The sequence below is a fragment of the Rattus norvegicus genome, chromosome 3, assembly GCF_036323735.1.
Source record: "Rattus norvegicus strain BN/NHsdMcwi chromosome 3, GRCr8, whole genome shotgun sequence".
NCBI classification, from domain to species: Eukaryota; Metazoa; Chordata; class Mammalia; order Rodentia; family Muridae; genus Rattus; species Rattus norvegicus.
Window position 1 is genome coordinate 77,402,892 of NC_086021.1, and position 20,697 is coordinate 77,423,588.

The following is a 20,697-nucleotide window of genomic DNA, read 5'->3' on the forward strand; positions in this document are numbered from 1 at the left end:
TTCAGGGAGTGAATTAATGCTGTAATCATAAGAAAAATAACCATGGTTTATATAATCCTTTTGCAATTAGCTAACATCGACTAAGCACCTACTATGTGTTGTGCAGGCCATGTATTTTAGTCTGGACCATCAAAGTGCAATAAAACAAGTTCCTGACTTCCCTGAGCAGGGAAAGAGAGGTGGATGAATGCAGAGTTATACGTGTGTTCTATGGAGTAGGACAGATGGGAGACAAATGAAAAAATATAAAATTATCCACCATACGGGAGCCTCAACCCTGCAAGCTGAGGGTCTCCCACGAAAAAGGTGTTTGGTTATTTAACAGTGCTACCTCAAGCCCAGACTGCAGCTTCCCGACTTCGATACTCTGTAGCTCTAGACTTCAAACCCACATAATGCCACCTTAAAAACAGTCAAGTGAAGAAGCCGAGCTCACTGCCTGGGTCTCTAGGAGGAGAGCCTGTGAGCTGGCCTGGGGCTAGTAGGAGCCCAAGGTTCTGTTTCCTGCTGCTTTGAAAGCCTTGGAAATATGGCCCCCAGTACTTCTCAGTTTCCCCCAGTTTGTGCAAACACCCTGACTGAGCTAATGTGAGTCATGTGACCTCTCCACCAAAACTCTCAGCCGACTAATGAGAATATGATTTGACTGTGGCTTCAGCTCTGTAGATAGGAAAGGGGAAACCAGAGAAATAATCACTGCCCCTATCTCTTACTCCTGAGAATTCCTGTCTAGCTGACGACTAAAAATCGGGCCCTCTTGGTCTGAGGTACTCAGAACATCATAATGCAATCAATATCCCATTGGTGATACTCTTCATCCCTTGCTTATGACGAAATGGGACAGGAGCACTTAGGAGAATAGTGTTGACACGGCATTTTGCAGTTGCCTTGATTGCAGTAAGCTTTGTGCTTACAAATCACATGCATTCCACACAATCAGAACCACCTTTCCTTCCCGCTAACTTCTGAACACGTGTGGTGGGAAGATTAAGAGAGTTGATCTTGTTATGTCTTCGAGCAAGTTGGATGTCGGAAACAGAGTATGACATCACTTGTCCCACTCTAGAATATTCTACAAATTCTTTTTTTTAATCTATTTAATTTTTAAGTCTTTAAATTCTGGGAGCCAAATTTATATTCAGATGAAGTCACTGGAGGCTGTAGTGTGTGCCTAAAGGAAATGCTTCTGCCAAGAGACTAAAGTGAAGGAGGCAACACTGTTTCCTGATCATAAGTATGATGGTTTATGTTGAGTATTGGAAAACATAGAACTATGTTTACCACTCCTATGAATGCCATCACCCATTGTGTGCATGCATGCATGCACGCACACGTGCGCACACACACACACACATACACACACAGAAACACACAGACACACACACATGCACACACACACATGCACACATGCACACAGAGACATACACATACACACAGATACACACAGACACACAATGCACACACATAGACACACATGCACACACACATACACACACAGAGACACACACATACACACACATGCATGCACACATGCACACACACAGAGACATACACATACACACACAGACACAGACACACATGCATACACACAGACTCACACAGACACACACATGTACACACAGATACACATATACACACAGGGACACACACATACACATGCATGCACACATGCACACACACAGAGACATACACATACACACACAGACACAGACACATGCATACACACAGACACACACATGCACACACACAGACACATGCATACACACACATGCACATATACACACACACAGAGACATACACATACACACAGATACACACAGACACACACATGCACACACACACAGACACACACATGCACAGATACACACACATGCACACACACAGACACACACATGCACAGATACACACACATGCACACACACAGACACACACATACATACATGCACACGCACATGCACTCACACAGCTAGGGAGATGAGTCAGCAGATAAGAGCCCTCTGCACACAACATGAGAACTCGAGTTCAAATCAGCAGGACTCACATAAGAAGCTGAGTGTGACCATGCACACGTGTATCCTCAGTGCTGTAGTGGGTGGTGACAGGAGGAAGGTTGAAGCTTCCTGGATGCCAGTCTAGCTCCAGGGTAAGTGAGAGAGCCTGTGCCAAGGAACACAGAAGAGAGTCATAGAGCAGGGCACCAGCTGTCCTCTGGCCTTCACATGGTTGCGTGAGGGGGGCATGCCCTCACACACTTGCACACATACCACATATATATCACACACATGTCACAGCCCATGCACACACAAAGATATATATATATATATATATATATATATATATATATATATATATATATATATGTGCTGTCTTTATTTAGTCATCACCTCTTTGGGCAGCTTTTGCCTGTTACTAAGACTTTTTTTTTGATAACTTCTCACTGGTTCATGGAGTGCTCATCAGACATTTCGTAGTGCATCCCCCATCCCCAGTTGGGACTTATCTGGTCTCTTCCTCAAACTAGACTTACTTTCTGACCTCCAGGGAGGAAGCACAGAGGTGGACTGTTTTTATCTAACCATATCAAAATCTGCCATGTCAGGATGACCAACCACCATTGCCGCAGACCTTGCTCACCTGGTTAAGATATAATCACCAAGCTTCTCCATGAGGTCACAGTTCCTAGGTGCCCTGCCTTTGCACACAAGTGTGGAAGGATATGGATTTGCACAACCTGTGGTGGACTTTTAAGGAAACAGTGTGCTGTTTCCCAAGTCCTTGACAGCACAACAGCAACATTTTAGAATTCTTCCTCCTGGGAGATGTCCCTCCTCCCCGTGATTATTCATTAATTCCCATGGTCCCTTCATATAGTATTATGTGCCCTTGGATGTGTGCTTTATTCTTTGTGTTAAGGTCTGGCATCGATCAGCTTAATCCATTCTGTAAATCGTTCTAGTTTTAACACCACTGTTCCATGACTATGTTTTCCTTTGTTTTTGAGCACCATCTTCCACTATAGTTAAATACTTCTAATACATTCCCTCATCCAGTATTATAATTTATCATTTCGCCAAATAATTCATTCTTCCTCTCACTCAAAGGTGCTATAAGAAACCAATGTCTGGGTCCTGGATGTGTTGTTGCTATTGGGAATGCTAAGCCTCTCAGCTGCTATAGGAAGGCAGTATATATAACCCAAATGTCAGAAGGGGTAATCACAAGGGACTTAACTTTTCCTTGCCTCAGTTTCTTCATCTGTGAAATGGGACTAATGAGCGTCCCTTCATCGAAATATTGTTGGTATTCAGTTATTAACTTGAAGCAGGATCATACAGAAATTAATATGTAGGTGCTCCTATCCTTTCCTGTGTCCTGAACAATATCTTACGATCCACAACTTCCTGCCTTCTCTTTTCTTTTCTGCGTGCCTCCACTACTTTGTTTTGCCCTTGTCTCTTTGGTTAGCTATGAAGAATGGAATGGCCTCCCCTCCCCAACTACCCTGCATCAGATAAGAAAACTGAAGATCCTGTGTTTCAACTCAGTTTTTGTTTGTGGACAGATTTGCTTTTAAATTTGAGAATGGTCGAGCATGTGTAGTTAGGGAAAGAACCCACATTTTGGTACATGCCTGCAAACAGTTCTTCCGTGAACTGTATTGTTTTGGGGTTTCCTCTGCTGTGTCTCCTCATAAAGATTCCCACGCACTCCTCCAACTGTAGGTTAAGATCACAGGTTTAAACTACAAAGGATGACCAGAGAGAAATGCCTCTCAAAGTTGCTACTTGAGTAAAAGCACCAAATAATTAACGAAAAACAAAACCGGAGACAGTTATCTTAATGTTTTCAGGCACCGTGAGGTTGCCCGAGGGCATTTGACTCGCACAGTTTTTGAAGTAAGAACATTTCATAAAGAATTAAATCACGCCAAGAGGAGTTCCCTCCCTCTTAGAGGAGCTGCGGACTTCGGAGCTGCCTGCCCTCCCCTTGCTTCCTGTGTGGCTGATGTACCCTCTTGCGGCTGGCCACCCTGCTTTCAGGAGGGAACCACACTGCTGGGAAAAAGATATGAACCTCATTCAGTTCTTGGCAATCCTTTTAGATTTGAGTGATAAGACAGTGCTCTATCGACAGTGCTGTCTCTATTAGGCAGAGATTCGTTTGCTTTAGAATGAAGCCTACCATATAAGAAAAGTTTAAGCTGCACAAACCAGAGAATTGTAGTAGTCCCAAAGCCTGATAGAGCAAGAAACAAGGTTCATGGGGAGTCTTACAGCCCTGAGGCAAGTGCCCAGAGGAGCCTGCATCACTCAGCAAATCCTGACTCCCTTCCTGCTCTGATTTCACACCTATAAATCCTAGCATAGCACCTGGGCCTTCGGCTGAGGGAGTCAGATGGGAAGAAGGTCATGGATGCTTTCTGTTTCTCACACGTTCCTACGGTGCTTAACACCAGTCTGTCGGAAGACTTTAATCAAGGGGCTGTGGTGATTAGCACATCCCACCCAGATGCTGTGACTATCATGTCCAAAGTCTTTATGTTTCTGGTCGATGAAAGAGCATAATGACATTTGATTCCTTCTCGTTGTACTTGCAAAGAGTACAAGTATTTCTAAAGCCTTTCAGATGACTTTGGGTTAAAAACAAAAACAAAGAAACAGAACCAAACTTCCACCTTGAGCTAGAAGCAGCTTGGTTTCTGAAGAATGTACATGTTTCCTTTGGCTAATTGTTTCTCTAGCAATAATAAGGCTTTACATCTTGGAGACTTTTTTCCCCTGTCTTTTTCTGCACACTGCAAGAAACTAGAAAACATGGAAGAAAGAAGGAAGAAAAATATCCGAGTAATAACAGTTTTAAAGGTCCAATGTCTCTGGACGGCTTCTCTGGCATGGAAAGACCTCGGATTGCATATGTATTGAAACCATTGTCTGCACTGCTACAACCTGATGGTTTAAAAGAAAGGCAAAAGGGGCCGTGTTTAGGGAACCTTCCCGGTTTATGAGCCAGCTCGGAAATGGACTTGGCGTTTTACGCGGTGTGCCGCTGTTCCAGGCTGCTTTCATATTTTATACGGTGTGCTTTTAGGGCTTTGATCATTTTTGTTTTGATGAGCTTTGTAAAGGTTTAAAAGGTTTCTTGAAAACATTAATAGGCCTTTACCATTCCGGGAATTTTGTATAACGTGGACCAAATGCATGCTGCTCTCAGGTCCTCGAACCCTTAGAGGTTATCAGAGTCGCTTGTTTGTGTGTTCTTGCGTTTGTCCCCAGGTTGTGTTTATTGTACCTTTGGCTCACTAGATTGTTCTAGGCAAGGGGAAAAGAAACCTCTTTTAGAATTTCCAATCAATACAGATAAATACACCAGCAGGCAGAGGACTGAGTAAAAAGTCCTGTATAAAAGTCAATTGAGTGCATTAGTTTCAACTCAAAGTACAGGGCAAAGAACCCCATTTTCTTTTTAGTAATTATTTTACCTTTCCCAGTTGGGAATTACAAGGCTATTAAAGTAAGAGTGGAGGGCATTTCAGATAGGAAGCATTGGCATGCTAGGAAAGTGTGTTTGTGTTTTCTTGTTGGAGATTTTTGTCTTAATTGATTAATTTGTCCCTATTAATATTTATGAATCCTAATACAGAATGACTCTATTCAAGAAGCCAAAGATAGGCCACTTTCCTAGGAGTCCATCCAGAAGAAACAGCGTATCTGAAACAGCATTCTGTAAAAGCATCCCAGTTTGCCAAGATCTCCAAATCTTCAACTATGATATTAATGTTCCACTCCTAAACCCAATGCTGAGCTGGTAACCCCCACAGTGAGTGGGTAAGTGAATGATCGACCCCCCAGTGGGTGAGTAACCTCCAGTGAGTGGGTGATGGGCGCTCTTGCCTACCCATATAGCGTATTTATGGTACCAAATTGTTAAGAAACGACTCAACGGCACAATGACGAGAAAAACTTTAAATTATGCCACGTATATTTAATAAAGTTTCTCATTAAAATGAATTTAGTGAACTCTGAAATTTTTAACAACAGTGCTATGTAAGAAGGAAGAAGTATAAATTTTGTTTTTTTCTTTCCAGGGCCTTGCGCTTGCTAGGCAAGCGCTCTACCACTGAGCTAAATCCCCAACCCCAAAGTATAAAATTTTAGCTAAAGTGATTATGCCTCATTTTAAAATAGAGCAACCCCCCTACCTAGTCGGAAGGATTAATATTCAGATCCTAGAATATGCTTCGCATATCCTGCCTTCAAGTGCTTTGACTCACCTCATTCCATGCCCACGTGCGCATCAGCCATGCGAGGGGAAACCTGATGTTTTCTGTCCCCACCTGTGAGACTATGGTCTCAGTCTGCAATTCTAGTCTGCTTCCTCTGTGCTGGAAGTTTTGCTAAAGGCAACTGGTTCCCCTCCCCATTCAAAATCCAGCCACCAGGCCAGCTGTCACCCTCCCCTCCCACTTGACCAGCATAAACCTGTCTCTGTAAGATACTTGGGTAGATTTCAGCAAGATAAGGTACAAGAACAAAAGAAACTATTAGATTATGCTAATGAAATTTCTCATTTAAAAGAATCTGAGATGCTATGTGAATTGTTTATGAGTTAGTGTTATGTAGGAAGGAGGAATTATATATTTTAATGTAGAGTATGATTACACCCTTGCTTGAAAACTGGAGTGAATCCCGTGCCTCGTTAAAAGGATCTCCTAAAAGAACAATCGCCTTTTGCACATCCCTCTGACCTTGGGAAGCCCTACGTGTATTTAATCAGTGCCACTAACTGTGACAGGTGAGGACTAATCACCTGTAACCGTGAGACATTTTCATGCTGCCCACTTCTTACTTAAGGACATAACTCCAAGTTTGCACAGTCCTCAGTCTAAACCCCGATGCCTACTTTACTGTAGAATGTCCCTCACTTGTACATTTACTTCCCATTTAGTACATTACCCAAAGACTTCGACAGACTCCACTTTTGTCTTTAGAAGCCTGTAGATAAAAAAAAATTGTCTCTCTATCTCTTAAGAGTCAAATCACTTGGTTTCTTAAATACAGTTTCTCAAGCACTGATTCTGGAAAGAATGTGGTCAGATGATATTCACACAAAAATATATGAATGAATAAACTACTACGTTACTACTATTTTTAAACAGTATGGCCTGCAGGCAAAGGTATGCTTAGTCAGATATAGCCAGTGATAGTGTAAAGTGAGGGAGCATTTAATTGCACACTGGCTTCTAGGCCCCCTTTGTTTTGTTTTAGATGTGTTGGTTGCCTATGAGAGTAGTGCTTTGTGCCTTAAGCAAGGGGTACTAGATATTTGCACTTTTAAACTTCACCAGCAGCACCAAGTAAACAAATATTTCTGAGAATGTCATGTGGTCAGCTAGGCCGTCTAGCCTAGTGTTCTGTGCCACCTTCCATGAAGCTGGGGGTATCATAGAGAAGGGTGCTTTTCATGGACAGAAGCATATGTCCATCTTCTTCTCCTTCTTCTGAAACTCCAGTCCTACTCATCAGAGACCCCAAATGTGAAATCTGAACCCCAATGCATACTTTACTGTAGAGAGTCTCTCACCTGTACAATGGGTGAAGAGTACACTTCCCTAACTTGTTCTATGAAGTCCAGTTGATTTCTTGTTCTAATGCAGATGTTTTCCTTATTGAACATAATATATTCATAGGAAGAAAGTGCACACCTCAATCAGGTCAGTACCCTTTCAAAACCATTGTCATGTTAACACAGTGCAGAGCAGGAAGCAGAACAGAGCTGTAAGCCCAGTCCAGCACCGGTTTTCCCTCCAGCGTCTCCCCACCGTCCTGTCTTCTAAGAGACCAGTGATTTGTATCAATGAAAGCCATTGGTCACTTGCCTTCCATACCCATTCTACCTCTGAGCGCAGTGTGTGGGATCCAGGCTGCATGGGTGTGCAGCCGTAAATTGTTTTAGCGTTCCAGGGTAGGAACATGTCACATCTTCTGCTGGTAGTGGGCTGCTCTGAATGGCATTGCCTGGACATCTTGATTCGTGGCTTCCGGCGGATGCATCTCTCTAGTCCTCTTGGGTCTATAAGTACCAGTCGGTTTCTGGAGAGTTAAAAATATATTTGTTCAGGTTTAAGGTCTGCATACGAACTTCCAGAACTCCGTTCATCCATGAAATTATAAGGAGAATTTTGGATGTTGCATCTGAAACTGTCACGTTTATGACGTTCCCAAAACTCTCCCTGCAAATACTTATCAAAACAGCAAAAACTCAACAACTGATTTTGTTTTTATCAGGGGGGAAAATAAGCAGAACATGATAAAAAAAAAAAGGATAGCATTCAGTTTCTAGGACTATCTGTTTTCTAGAATATTTCTCAAGGTAAAGGATTGAATATTTCAATTTCCTAAAGGAAAGACACAGGTTTTTACCTTGAGATCAATGCTTTTTATTCCCAGTGCAAAATACCTCATTACAGATTTGACGGAGAGACATTTGTCTAGGAAGGGAGCAGAGACAGAGTCCATCAGTGCTGTCATCCAGTGATCTTGGGCTTACCTTCTCCATCTTGACGAGTAGGACTGGAGTTTCAGAAGAGGAAAATTCTCCCCTTCCTTTTCATTCCTCCGTCAGGTAAACGCTCCCCAGAGGTTTGCCCATGCCGTTCCAGTAAATATTTAACGAGCAATCCACACATACAGCACCACGGGGACTCCAAGATAACAGAGACACGGCTTTAATTTTAAGGGATTCATTTAGTATTCAGCGAAATAAACACATAAATAACTGTTGGGAGCAGCGGATGTGTACAGGAACAGGGCTTTGGGAAGTGCAAAGGGGTCCCCTGGGCAGACCTAAGGGTAGGTGGAGGAAACAGAAAGCCCTGGAAACAAACAAAAGGACAGGAATGCACCCCCTTTTCTCCTGTGGGTTTCTCAACTGTGTGTCTAGTTCATTGATGATAAGACTTCAAGGCTCCAAGGATGAGAAAAGTCGCCTGTAGCCAGTTAAGTCTCTACAGCTTCTCAGAGTGCTCCATTGTATGTCCCAACTGGGCTGGTTTCATTTTAAGAATTTTGTTGCCCAAAGCCAAAATTACAACCCAAGTTTAGCATTGCTTACCAGAGTAGTCCTCTCTGAACTCCTCTGGGTTAAGCTTAATGCAGCTCCAGGGACATTCTAAAGTGTGTATGAAGTTGGCACTGGCACATTTGACGTCAAGTTGAAATGACAGACTATGATATCATCACCTGTTGTTATATATAGGGTACTTCTATGTGTCATTATGTTGCATGATTTTAAGGACTAGTCTATGCCAGTGGATCTAGGAAGATATTTCCAAATGTTTGCAGGGGTGGGGGGAGCTTCGGCTTTCTTCGAGGATATCTGAGATTGCTGTGCACTGTACACATGTCAGTGTTTGTAGCATCTGTAAATCTCTTCTCTACGCCGAGGTTCTGACGTCACTGGTTGATAATCATCTCAAACGCTCTGCTGCCAGCGAGGGAGGGAATGCTAACTGCACTTGGCTTTCTCCACATTTTAGAATTTCAGCCTCCCTGAGAACAGTTCAGGCCTCTGTTTGTGGCCCAAACTTTGTCAGCTTGGCAACATCCATTTCTCTTTAACAGGGTAAAACAGGTTTTCCGACTCCATTGTCTTGACTTCTGGTCAAGTCTCAGCCATGGGGTGAGTAGTTTGGGTCTTGCCCTTGGCTGTATTGTCTCTCAGTCTGTCTCTCTGTGGCCCTTTTAGAGATACACACACACACACACACACACACACACACACACACACACACACACAAATATATATACATTTCTATTCTACCTTAGCTAGCTAGACTAAAACTATAATATGCTATGCCCCCAAAATGTTGACAGTACATTATACTGTTGAAATTTGGGTTCACTTTGTAAACATTTCCCTCCATTTTCAAATACCAGTTTTATAAACGTGGATTGTGATTATTTTTTTCTATATTCCTGTAGGGTGTTTTCTTAGTTGGGGTTATTACTGTCATGATGAAACACTGTGAACAAAAGCAACTTGGAGACGGAAGAGTTTATTTAGTGTATGTGTCCTGAGTCACAGTTCACTGAGGGAAGCCAAGACAGGAACTCACACTAGATGGGAAGTTTGAGGCAGGGGCTGATGCCAAGGCCATGGAAGAGTGCCCTTACTAGCTTCCTCCTCATGTCCTGAGAAGCCCATTTTCCTATAGAATCCAGGATCACCTGCCCAGACTGGTACCACTCACTATGAGCTGGGGCCTCTCCCATCAGCCACTTAGAAAATGCCCTACATGCTTGCCGACAGCTCAGTCTTGTAGAGAGATTTTCTCAACTGAAGTTTCCTCCCCTCCGCTGACTATAGCTTGTGTTAAGTTGACATAAAAATAGCCAGGACAGAGGGTAAGGTAAGGACTGTGTTGTCTTTCAGCTGTACTTGGAATCTTTATGTTCATACAATGATTTTGGTTAAAATTAATTATTTGTAATTTAGAAACTATAAAGACCTTTATATATTTGTGAATATCAGGTATATTACCTGTCTTAATCAGGGTTTCTATTCCTGCACAAACACCCATGACCAAGAAGCAAGTTGGGGAAGAAAGGCTTTATTCAGCTTACACTTCACACTGCTGTTCATCACCAAAGGAAGTCAGGACAGGAACTCACACAGGGCAGGAACCTGGAGGCAGGAACTGATGCAGAAGCCATGGAGGGATGTTTCTTACTGGCCTGCTTTCCCTGGCTTGCTCAGCTTGCTTTCTTATAGAACCCAGGACTACCAGCCCAGGGATGGCACCACCCACAGTGGGCTCCCCCACTAATTTAGAGAACGCCTTACAGCGGGGTCTCATGGAGGCATTTCCTCAAGGGAGACTCCTTTCTTTAGGATAACTCTAGCTTGTGTCAAGTTGACACACAAAACCAGCCAGTATATTACCCAAATAACCATACATTTTCTTTACTAAATTACTAGTGTCTGGCTTTCATAAAAGGTATTTTCATAACCAAAACAATAAAGTTGAAAATGGTTGGGAAATGATTCCTTGGGAGGAGCCATCTAAGTTTATTTAGGTAGCTTAAATTGCTAGTGTGATATGTCATGATTATGTCACCTTGGTCCAGTCTTCAGGAAAAATGAATCTTAGTGAAGAATTGTGTTCTAGGTGTGAATACCACCGTCACTCACTGCTCAAATCGACAGCCACATACCCACAGTACCAATACCTTTAGGCAGAAGTAGAGACTCAGATCATATGTCAGATCAGCACTTCAACGAGATCCCCATGTGATGTGCAAGGAGCATTGACTTAAGTCTCCTCTCTGTGTAAGACTTTGACCAATCACAGCTCAATAGAAACCCTGGCCACTTTCTTCCCAACATATGCCTGAACATATAAGTTGCCTCTTCAGTCACTAATAAATGAAGTATGCTAAGATACTGTAATTTACTAGTGAAGACATCCTTCCATTCATCAATGATATATCAGGAGTAGCAAGCACTGAGGCACAAAAGAGTGAGCACGATGAAGTTCAGAGAGCTAGCGTTTCAGTGGAGAGGACAGACAGGAAATGATAAGGCAGGTGTCAAAAGTCTGAGGTGCTGGACAGCAAGAGGGGTGGAATGCTGGCTTAGAGCAGGGATGAGCACACTACATCCTCTGGGATGGGCAAGAGTGTCCTTTCTGAAAAGGTACTTTTGAACAAAGGCTTGATGGGGTGATCCAGAGATCATCTTGGAACAGTGTGTCTAGGCAGAAAGGAAGAGTGGGAGGGACAGGGGACGGGGCAGTTGGAGAAAAGAGGAGATCAGAGAGCAGCCGGGGGTGGGGGGCAGATAAAATCATTCTATGGAGTTCAGCTTGCACTATGAGTAGGAGCGTTGGATCCCACCAAGGTAGCGTAATCTGAGCCGTGTTCTGTATAGGCTTCCCTAGCTGTAGATTTGAGAATGCTCAGGCATATTGAGAGATGGATACATGCAGACTTCTAAGGCTAGCGTCGCAGTTTCTGGACAAGAAATGACTATAGCTGAGACACAGCACATTTTGATGCTGGCACCGAGCTTGTAGCTCATGAGACATAAGAACTCAATTTTCACATAATTAATATAAATGCCTATGTAAGACCAGTTGAAGTATGTAATTCTTGAGTTCGTGGATACAATCACCATGTTTCTGGGCCAGTGTTTGTGTAGTCTTGGGCTGCTGACAGGTTGTACTTAGTAATAGCTCATCAATTAAAAGGACCATTTTCTTATCAATCCTAAAACACATGTATTTCAGGCCAAGAGAATTCTGGCCTTTTCGAGTGTCTTCTTCATGACTGCCATTACCATCAGCGTCATGAAAACATTCTAGTCACACAGGTCATCCACTATATTTTAGCAGATGTTCCATGGGCTGTGAAAAGAATAAAAACACTAAAATACCAGAAAAATACCATACACTCTCATTCCAAGTGTCTTGTCTCAGTGTACTGCTTTTCTTTGCATTCAAAGTGTGCAGTGAAGTGGAGTGTTGGGGAATTGTTATCACAGATTCTGTGAAAAGCATCTGAAGGATTTGCTGCAAATCTGTTTGCTACCGCTATATTGTTCTCCTTTTAAAAGTCATATAATATACTCATTGCTACTGCTGTATCATTTTTTTAAACTATATTTCACACACCCCCACAGTAGAATCCTCGGTTTCTCAAAAGCACAGAGATAACAGAATATCCCATAAGTTCTCATTGGCTTTATATCTTCTTACATGTGCAGCAAACTCAGGTTAGCAATGCTAAATGATTATCAATAAATGATCATTTAAACTAATCATGCCCTTTCTGTGCATTGGCTACCATACAGCTATAAAAAAAACTGCACAGAAGTGCAAAGCCAGGTGAGACAGCTCTTTGTGTTCTGATATGGAAATTCTTGAAGGCCCCTTGTCAGTGCTAAGCACAGGATTGAGGCCAATGCCTGTGTCATTTGTGTTGAAGAGTAGGGGAGATCATATATATTTCCCTATTAGTTTGTGTATGATAATTAAGTTAGCATTTCAGCCCAATTAGATTTTCTAAGCATGTTATGCAAATCCCTTGCAGCCGTGGAAACATTCTGAGCAGGAGCTTGAAGCCTGGACTCGGTGTGGGCAGAGACGCAATCCCATCTTTTCCATATTCACATCGCATGCCTGGCGTGTTTTAATTTTTAAAGATTTATTTATTTCACGTATGCATGCACACCAGAAGAGGGCATCGGATGCCATTACAGATGGTCGTGAGCCACCATGTGGTTGCTGGGAATTGAACTCAGGACCTGAGGAAGAGCAGCAGGCAGTGCTCTTGACTGCTGTGCTGTTAACCGGCCTGGCATCTTTTTAGAGGTTAAATAAACGTCACAACTTTCAGTGTCTTTCCACACCCAGATTTAAATTTGAGACTGTAGTGGTGCCGGATTTACCATTACTGCATCCATCATTAAACGTGCTGACATTGATGTGGGCCTCAGTCACGGTCTCTGCTCCCAAAGGTTCAGAGCACAGGACGGCTCTCGGATCTGAGTGTGTTGCTTTGATTGTTCAGAAGCCAAGATGATGAAGAGGCCAAGGAGTTGATCTGTGATATGGAAGGAAAGAGGTTTAGGTAATCTTTCCCAGGATTTAGATTTTCATAAAAATTATGATTATAAAGGGTGAGAAGACGTGACAATGATATTTGTGGAATGTTGTAGTTGATTGATAATACACCTTATCTTCTGTTACTCAAAGGGCAGATTTAGCCCTTTGTCCAAGATGCCTTGGATAAGATTATTTGGGCCAATTTATAAGAAAAAAGAAAACTTAACTAAACAAAATGGCTTCCCCACCCCCAGACCCCCCCCACACACACACACATGAATGCTCGCACATATGCATGCACCCACAAGCACCCATATACTGTTGAGCCCAAAGGAACTATTCTGACTGGCAACTTTCAAATTTGGCGTTTTATTTCTTGCAGGACAGGGCTGCAGGCAGTTAATTCCCTTGGGGTTTGTCACAGTTTTCTTTCCTTCACGGTGTACGTGTGTTTGCATATGTGATGGGTGTTCAGAGGTGAATATGTGTCATGATGTATGGGTGGAGGCCAGGGGACAACTTTGTGGATTCTGTCGCTGACATGGGTTCAGAGGGTCAAATTCAGGTGACCAGTCTTGCACAGCAAGCTCATTAGCTGCTGGGCTGTCTCACCTGCTCTGTGTTAGTTCTGCCTCGTGCATCTGACGTGCCCCCATGCAGGGTTCTTGTCATGTTGCTGCTCTTGTTTGTTTCCCTTATTCTGCTAGGCACTCTGAACTTCCTGGGTCTGTAGCTGGGTATCTGTCATTAACTTCAATAGGATCTAAGTCATTGTTAAAGTGTCAATCCTCTTTGCTTTCTTCTTGTGGTCTTGTGAGTACATGTGTGTTTTTAATCTCATATGTGCTTTGTCTTTGAAAATTGCCTCAGCATGCTTAGATATTCTGGGTTTGAACATGGGACAGTATCTTTTTCTCTTTAAGTTTCAGTTGGGAAGGTTTCTGCTGAGCTGTGGTCTCGATCACTGAATCTTTCCCTTGTGGTTGTGCTGCTGAGTTCATGGATGTCTTCCTTTGCAGAACTATTGATATGTAGAGTTTTGTTTGATATGTAGAGTTTTTTTTTCTTAGCATTGGTATCTTCCCTACCTGCAGGAATTAACTGCCTGAAGCCCTGTTCTGCAAGAAATAAAATGCTAAGTTTGGGAGTTGCAAGTCCAAACACTTCCTTTGGACTCAGCAGTGTGTGTGTGTGTGTGTGTGTGTGTGTGTGTGTGTGTGTGTGAGAGAGAGAGAGAGAGAGAGAGAGAGAGAGAGAGAGAGAGAGACTGGGGGTGGTAGGAGGTGGTGGGAAAGTCATTTTGTTTAGTCATGTTACCCAATGCATTTTTGCATTTTGCATATAATTGTTAGTGCTATCAGAATAATTCATAATTAACTTACATTACTAATTTAAACTTCCTGTTTGGACATTCAAAACTCTGTATCACGTCTAAGTTCCAGTGTTTGGTTTGTGCTTCAAACTGAAGTCTCTCTTGTTTATTATGCCTTCTGATATTTCTTACTGAAAGGTGGACATGATGGGGTCTGTGATAAGAATGGAGGCTGTCTCGGTTACTGATCTACTGCTGTGAAGAGACAACATGACCAAGCAACTCTTCTAAAAGGAATCATTTAATTGGGGGCTTGTTTACAGTTTCATAGGCTTAGTCCATTGGCATCATGGTGGGGAGCAGGCAGTCATAGTACCAGAGCAGTAACTGAAAACTTTACATCCTGATCCACAGGCAGAAGTGGGGGAGGGGGAGGGAGAGGGAGGGCGATTGGGCCAGTCTGAGCTTTGAAACTCAAACACCACCACTCAAACACATGTCCTCCAACAAGGCTGCACCACCTTTTTTGTTATTGGATACTTTCTTAAATTTACATTTCAAATGTTATTCCCTTTCCCGGTTTCCCAGACATAAGTCCCCTATTCCATCCCCCTTCCCTTCTTCTATAAGGGTGTTCCCCTCCCCATCCACCTCCCTTCCTGCCCCCTTCAACATTCCTTTACACTAGGGGGTCAAACTTTGGCAGGACCAAGGGCTTCTCCTTCCATTGGTGCCCAACAAGGCCATCCTCTGCTACATATGCAGTTGGAGCCCTGGGTCAGTCCATGTGTACTCTTTGGATAGTGGTTTAGTCCCTGGAAGCTCTGGTTGGTTGGCATTATTGTTCATATGGGGTTGTAAGCCCCTTCAGCTCTTTCAGTCCTTTCTCTTATTCCTCCAAAGGGTGTCCCGGTCTCAGTTCAGTGGTTTGCTGCTATCATTCGCCTCTGTATTTGACATGATCTGGCTGTGTCTCTCAGGAGACATCTATATCTGGTTCCTGTCAGCATGCCCTTCTTAGCTTTATCAATCTTATCTAGTCCTGGTGACTGTATATATGTGGGGCAGGCTCTGAATGACCGTTCCTTCAGTCGCTGCTCCAAACTCTAAGGCCACACCTCCTAATACTTCCCAAACAATTCCGCTAATGGGAAACCAAGCATTCAAACATGTGAGTCTATGGGGGTATTCTCATTCAGACTGCCTCATAAGTCTTTAGTCTAAAGTTTCCTGCTAATCTGTCCAGAAAATGGGTAGAGCTTAGTGTTTGCTATAGTAGAAGAAATTAGAAGTTGCAAAGTTTTCTAGTGCCTTTGAGAGAATTAGAATCAGGGCTGGAGAGATGTCTCAGACCTAAGTACACTGACTGCTCTTCCAGAGGACTCAAGTTCAGTTCCCAAAACCAAAACATGACAGCTCACAACCCTCTGTAATTCTCGTTCTAGGGGAATCCAATACCCTCCTCTGGTTTCTGTGGGCACCAGGTATATATGTGATGCATAGACACATATACAGGCAAACATTCATACACATAAGGTCAATAAGTGGGAAAGAGTCAACCTTGCAGCTCTTTCCACCTTCTGTTTTTATGCAGGCCCTGAGGGAAGTGTGAGAGGAGGGGAAGATCCTGTTAGGAAGCCTGTGTGCCTGGTCTGTCACCTTCACAACTGTTTTTGTTTTATGCTATACTTTTCTTAAACCTATAGATTCTTGAGTCTAGACTCTTCCCTTTAAAGTTTATTGTATTGAGAATTTTATACATGCATGTGTCGTGCTTTGATCAAGTCCACCTCAGGGCAGCCCCCTCAACGCTTTTGCTACTTTCCTCTTCCAACTCCCTTCCCTTTTCTCTCCCCACTGAGTTCATTTATAGCTGTCAGCGTGTGCAGAGGCAGGACCACCCACTGGAGGGGTTGGGTAGCCTCTCTGGACTCTATTCCTCAACCCAACTTGCTCTCCCTCCAACCAGTTGCCACTGAGGGGTGAGACTTAATGAGCCTGGCGACATCCTCTTAGCTCCTGCTCGCCCACTCAATTAAGGTAGGAAGGTGGATGCTAAATCCCCTCCTCCACATGGAGTCAGACATCATGGAGTCTTTTCCTGGCTAGCAGGCCTTTCAGCTCTTCACCATGGGAGCCTGGGGTTAAAATAACCAAAACACACAGCTATGGGGCCCAGCCAAGACTGCTGCCCACCACCAGGGGTTTCTAAGCTAGTCCACATTCAGCCTCCAGCAGGAGTCCTGCCCAAGGCCTTCTATCCCTGGGATGCTTCTGCCACAGGTCAGCTGACCTTGGCCCCCATTGAAGAGCCTGTACCTGCAGATCCCAGGCTGGCAGTATATACTGGAGCCTCCATTCTCTGATGAGCCCAAGGGAAGTTGTTTCATTTTGCTTCGTCTTCCAAGCACCATTCATGTCAAAGCATTTCTCTCTGGTCCAGTTTTGAGCTAGGACAGTCTTAGAGCAGCAGTTCTCAACCTGTGGTTCACAACCCCTTTGGCTTTCAAACAGCCCTTTCACGGGTGTCTCCTAAGACCACCAGGAAACAGATAACTACATTATGATTCATAACAGTAGCAAAATCACAGTTATGAAGTAGCCGTGAGAATAATGTTATGGTTGGGGGTCAGCACAACATGAGGGGCTGTATTACAGAGTTTCAGCATTAGGAAGGAAGGTTGAGAACCACTGCCTTAGAGGAAGAAAAACCTCATAGACAGAAACCAAGGGAGCCTAGAGAAAATGTTTCCGTGATTTTGCAGATGGAAAAGCTTAGTTATTTCAGAGTCATGGGATCTGCCTATGAGCCTTCGTCCTGAACTGCATTTTGTCAGCAACAGTAGAAAGGTGACGCTGTGGTGGTGACGAGAACGCAGCAGAGATTTCAAAGGCTTAGTTGCGTTATTTTGAAATATTGAAACAGGAAACATTAATGCCTTGCCTAGACGTATGCTATTTTCAGTAATATATGGTATGTTCCTTTCTCTTGCTCATCTGAAACAGGAAAAGAGGGGGATTTGAAAGCCACAGTGCAGTAGCATTGATCTGCAGACTCAGATGGACTCGCTAACGGTGGAAGCCATAGAAAGTTCAAGGGCTCATTTACATCAGGGACTTTCTCCATCCTGGTCCCCAGTTTAGCCTTTCGCATTGCTTTGCACAGCGTAGGCCTTCCTTAAGCCCCTGGATCCTGTGGGATGTGACTGCCATGACTTTTTTTATTGCCCCGGTTTGCTGGCGTCTGCTCTGAGCTCGGTGTCCCTGTCTAGCTTGTTATTCTTCTCTCTTGGCTTAAGATGTTGTGCCTTGCAAAAGGGTTCTGTGAGCAAACACTTGACTAAAAAGAATCACCCCGCTTTCAAAAGGGTCTGAATATGGTTTTCCGAGAGGCCTATTACAAGGCCTCATCTACCTCATTATATCTACATGGGCGTTATTGTGCACCTTGTAATGGAGGCTGGATTCCCACTTTTCATTGCCTGATTAGTATTTCTAAATTGGCTCACTTGCCGAAAGGAATATTTTTCCTCACTGTTTTCCCCCTTTCACTGGTAATAGAAACATAATAAAATGCAGTTGAAATAGCACCCCTTCCCTAAAACAAACAAAAACCAATTACGGCTAGTCCTGAGGGAAGTCTTCAGGGGAGACAGCCAAGAAAACGCAAACCGCTTCTGCCCTTATCTGTCCTCGCTGCCTGCCTTCGAGGATCACGTGTTCACAGCCTGGTGTGGACTCTTTCGTGCCCACAGGAATTTCTGTCAACACACGAGAATGTGTTGAAGTGTATGGAATTTAATCAGAGAGGGCCCATTCCCTGTTCACCCCCTTGTGGTGTGTGCATTTTAGCTACAGACCAAAAGGAGGGCCAGCTCTTGGACACAAACCAAGCAATCATTAATAAAGCCCCTGAGCTGTAATGGCCTCCCACCTGCCTGCCTCTTCTGTACCGGACAGGAAATGTGCCCGGAGGATATAGGACAGCCAGCAGGTGGGAGGTCAGAGGGACTGCGTGGTAAGGCTGTGCCCCAGTCTGGGGCTGCCATTACCATGTAGGCTTCACATCCTGTCTGTGTCCTTCCTGTGTTCTGTATGGGGTCGCTCTCTGCAGCCGCGTTTCCTGGCTTCCTGTCATCCATGCTGCCTTTCTTGCTTTGGTTAACACTAATATGACTACAGTGCTATTTCCCTCACTCCTGTTTAACCTAGGCATTGATACGATGAAATGGTTCCTTTATTTCTCTATTTTCTTTATTTTTCTGAACAGAGGGAGATTGGGTATGAGCAGGTCTTGCTTGCCTCTTGGCAGAGGATAGAGTGGTAGTATCAAGAGCAGCGGCCATGCCTCAAGGGGTTCTTGAGACCCTCCAAGCTCCATCTTGTCCTTCCTCCTCTGCTTTCTCCTAAGGGCTTCATCTGTCAAGACAGGGCTTGGCTGAGTGGATCTGCCTGGCTTCCCCCATCTTCCTCTACCCGCAAAACTATTTCCCAGCAGAGAACTCCCTCTCTAGTGAGGTCTCTGAGTGGTTTCTATTGCCCTGCACAGACGGACTTCTGTGACACTCTTTGTCTGACATCTTCACCTTATGCCTGAAGCGTAGCTCCTCAAGATAAACGTTTCCTTCTTACCAAGTTGTGCCTTGGTTAGGGCTTCTATTGCTGTGAAGAGACACCGTGGTCATGGCAGCTCTTAATAAGGAAAATCTCTAACTGGGGGTGGCTTATATATACTTCAGAGGTTTAGTTCATTATCTTCATGGGGGTGCAGGCAGCCATGGTGCTGGAGAAGTAGCTGAGAGATCCGCAGACAGAAGGAAGAGACAGTGAACCACAAGGCCTAACTTGAGCCTCTGAGACCTCAAAGCCCACTCCCATCCCCCAGCGACACACTTCCTTTGACAAGGCCACACCTCCTAATAGTGCCACTCCCTACTGGCCTATTGAGACGTTTTCTATTTAAACCACCACAAGATGTGTTTTAGAAAGTTAATTATGACTAAGCGCATTCTGAGTGCTGCCCATGGGTGTGATCTCAGCTAGTAAAAGTGACTATTTATTGCTGAAAATTCGTAAGATCAAATCTGATGTCTGGACTGGAAGGGCTGTCTGGCGCGTTGTACCTTTTCCCGTGAACTTCAATCAAACAGAATTCAAAATCTTCCACCATGAGAGCCAAGACATTTGAGGAAGAAAAGGGGTGGTGGTGGTGGCAGAGGCCATGGTGGTGGTAACTGGTCCTATGATGTAGACACTAGAGCAGTGGTTCTCAATCTGTGGGTCGAGACCCCTTGGCAGGGGTCACATGGCAGACATCCCGTCTATCAGATATTTACATTACAATTCATAGCAGTAGCAAAATTACAGTTATGAAGCAGCAATGAAATAACTGTATGGTTGGGGGCCACCATTGCATGAGGAACTGTATTTTAATTTAAACCCTTTAGGGTTGCATCATTAGGAAGGTTGAGAAGTACTGCTCCGGAGTGAGCTAACGATAGACTGAATGTTCAGCCATCCAGACAGTAGCACTGTGAACTCAGACAAGTCCTTGCACACCTCTAGCCTCAGCTTACTCAGTGGAAACCAAAATAAGAGTGAAACCAAGGGCTAGCACCAACAAAGAGGTGTGGCGGACATGCTCAAACCTGAGCGTGCTCTGGGGCAGGCGTTCCTACTTGGATGCTAGGAGGGATTACCACACTTTGTCTACCTTTCCTAAATATTCACAAGATACTAGAATAAATTTCCTTATTGCTCTATGGCATAGCCAAGGGGGAAA

At 43.9% G+C, this 20,697-nt stretch overlaps 1 protein-coding gene across 8 annotated transcripts in view; it reads left to right on the forward strand.

The window, feature by feature from the left end:
- Rapgef4 (Rap guanine nucleotide exchange factor 4) overlaps window positions 1-20,697 on the forward strand; it is a 292,910-nt gene that overhangs the window by 185,868 nt on the left and 86,345 nt on the right. The window contains exon 1 of one of the 8 annotated variants that reach the window (XM_063283146.1): window positions 5,712-5,825. The exons of 6 other annotated variants lie outside the window; for them this stretch is intronic. The gene's annotated coding sequence lies outside the window, so the exon portion shown is untranslated. Of the gene's footprint in view, window positions 1-5,711; window positions 5,826-8,089; window positions 8,623-20,697 lie in introns of those variants that run through there. One more of the 8 variants, XM_063283147.1, reaches the window with a different exon arrangement.